At 47.0% G+C, this 3033-nt stretch overlaps 1 non-coding gene across 1 annotated transcript; it reads right to left on the reverse strand.

Moving 5' to 3' along the window:
* Window positions 1-1429: 1429 nt before the first annotated feature.
* LOC135022107 (U1 spliceosomal RNA) lies at window positions 1430-1592 on the reverse strand. Its single transcript, XR_010219272.1, has one exon. It is a non-coding gene; the product is annotated as a U1 spliceosomal RNA (small nuclear RNA).
* Between the last annotated feature and the right edge of the window lie 1441 nt (window positions 1593-3033).

Below are 3033 nucleotides of genomic sequence, written 5' to 3' on the forward strand. Positions count from 1 at the left end.
TTGATGTGGTCAGGGCTTTGAAAATTTACGTGGCCAGGACGGCTAGAGTCAGGAAAACTGAAGCGCTGTTTGTCCTGTATGCAACCAACAAGATTGGTGCCCCTGCTTCAAAGCAGGCTATTGCTCGCCGGATTTGTAACACGATTCAGCAAGCGCATTCTATGGCTGGATTGCAGTTACTGAAATCGGTCAAGGCCCATTCCACGAGGAAAGTGGGCTCTTCTTGGGCGGCTGCCCGAGGGGTCTCGGCACTACAGCTGTGTCAAGCTGCTACTTGGTCGGGTTCAAACACCTTTGCAAAATACTATAAGTTTGATACCCTGGCTGAGGAGGAACTCATGTTTGCTCAATCGGTGCTGCAGAGTCATCCGCACTCTCCCGCCCGTTTTGGAGCATTGGTATAATCCCCATGGTCCTTACGGAGTCCCCAGCATCCTCTAGGACGTTAGAGAAAATAAGATTTTAAACCTACCGGTAAATCTTTTTCTCGTAGTCCGTAGAGGATGCTGGGTGCCCGTCTCAAGTGCGGACTACTTCTGCAATACTTGTATATAGTTATTGCTTCAATAAGGGTTATGTTATAGTTGCATCGGTCCTGCACTGATGCTATGTTGTTTTTTCATACTGATAACTGGGTAGTTTATCACAAGTTATACGGTGTGATTGGTGTGGCTGGTATGAATCTTGCCCTGGATTAACAAAATCCTTTCCTCATACTGTCCGTCTCCTCTGGGCACAGTTTCTCTAACTGTGGCATAGAGGGAGGAGCCAGTGCACACCCAGAACTAAAGTCTTTCTTAAAGTGCCCATGTCTCCTGTGGAGCCCGTCTATCCCCATGGTCCTTACGGAGTCCCCAGCATCCTCTACGGACTACGAGAAAAAGATTTACCGGTAGGTTTAAAATCTTATTTTCTACTGTATTCTTTTCTATCCTAGTTTATTACGACCAACTCTCATCCAAGGAGTTGGATATTCTACTACCTGCATGCAATTTAAATTGCTTAAATTGTTTATATGGTTGATTTGTCCTTCACAATCCATAATCTGCAACTTGGATGGTTTTGTGTCATTGAAAATCTTATAATAAAAATGTATATATATATTAAAAAAAAAAAGTTATAAGACATATGCATTCAATATTTGAAGAAACAAAATAAAATAAAGCTATCTATTGGGTTTCACTAACAAGCACATTGGAAGACTTGACTACTGTTAAAAGACATGTATTACATGGTATAGAGCCACAAACCACAATGTAGTAAAATAAAAACAAACTTACATGTGCTAGAGCTGGGGAGGGTCGCTGCTCGGGCAGCCCCCTGTCAAGTGAAGGAGATCCAACTGAGGCAGCACAAGGGAACTCTCGAAAGAAGAACAAGGCTAAAGGAAAATCTGAGACAAAGAAATCTGACTTTTACCAGAGCTGACCAGAGGAAGCACAAACACAGTCCCCCACTACCACAAATAATGCAGTCGAGTTTCCCACATTTGTGGAAATAACAGGGGTCAGCATACCCAGAATGCAATGAATGAACCTCACCCTGGGAGAACAATCTTCATGACCATGGTATCTCCTATGCAAAATAAGTATGATTTGGGATAGGGCTGGGGAGGGCCGCTGCTCAGGCACATCTCTGTCAAGTAAAGGAGATTCAACTGAGGCAGCACAAGGGAACTCATCATGCATAGGACACCACAAATAGGTTGAACTCGATGGACAATTGTCTTTTTTCAACCTCAGATACTATGTTACTATGTTACTATGTAATATTTGAAGAAACAAAATAAAATAAAGCTATGTATTGGGTTTCACTAACAAGCACATTGGAAGACTTGACTACTGTTAAAAGACATGCATTACATGGTATAGAGCCACAAACCACAATGTAGTAAAATAAAAACAAACTTACATGTGTATCAAACCTATGTGAGGCTTACATTGATAGTGCAAGATCAACACTCTATCAACTGTGCAAACTAGACTGCACATAAATGCCATAAAATTTATCTGAGATTTTAGTAAATAAGGCCCGTTGCTGTCCGGGTCACGCAGCCGTCACGGCCCGCCCCCATACGGTCCGGTCATGTCTGCGTTGTCCGGACTGTGCCCCCAAAATGGTGGCACAACGCCGCTGGCCCGACTCCTCCTGCCCAGTGACCGCCTATGCCTGTCAATCAGGCAGAGGCGCTCACTGGGCAGAGATGCTGATCGCATCTCTGGCATGTGCCGGTGCACTGCGGCACCAGCACACACGCACTTCAGACCTGATCTCCTGTTGTGTGAATATGCACAGTAGGGATCAGGTCTGAATTAGGCCCTATATACAGCTGTCAGTAAGGCAGGGATGTGCTGCTGCCAGTGAGGCAGGGATGTGCTGCTGGTAGTGAAGCAGTGATGTGCTGCTGTCAGCGAAGCAGTGCTGTGCTGCTGTCAGCGAGGCAGAAATGTGCTGCTGTCAGCGAGGCAGAAATGTGCTGCTGTCAGCGAGGCAGGGATGTGCTGCTGTCATTGAAGCAGGAATGTGCTGCTGCAGTGAGGCAGAGATATGCTGCCCACTATCTCCCTGTCACCCCTGCCTGAGTCACACACTTTCCCTGTCACCCCTGCCTCAGTTACCCACTATCTCCCAGTCACCGCTGCCTCAGTCAACCACTATACCTGCGATCCCTGCCTCAGTCACCCACTATACCAGTCACCCCTGCTTTAGTCACCCACTGTCACCCTATCACCCCTGCTTCAGTCACCCACTATCCCTGTCAACCCTGCCTCAGTCACCCACTATCTCACAGTCACCCCTGCCTCAGTCAGCCACTATCCCTGTCACCCCTGCCTCAGTCTCTTACTGTCCCTGTCACCCCTGCCACAATCATCCACTATCTCCCTATCACCCCTGCCTTAGTCATTTATTATCCCTGTCACCCACTTTCTTCCCATACTTACCCAACCCCTTCCTATCACCCCTCCCTCAGTAACCCACTATCTCCCTGTCACCCACTATCTCCCAGTCACCCCGGCCTCAGTCACCCACTAT

Source organism: Pseudophryne corroboree, unplaced genomic scaffold (assembly GCF_028390025.1).
Source record: "Pseudophryne corroboree isolate aPseCor3 unplaced genomic scaffold, aPseCor3.hap2 scaffold_383, whole genome shotgun sequence".
Classification (NCBI taxonomy): domain Eukaryota; kingdom Metazoa; phylum Chordata; class Amphibia; order Anura; family Myobatrachidae; genus Pseudophryne; species Pseudophryne corroboree.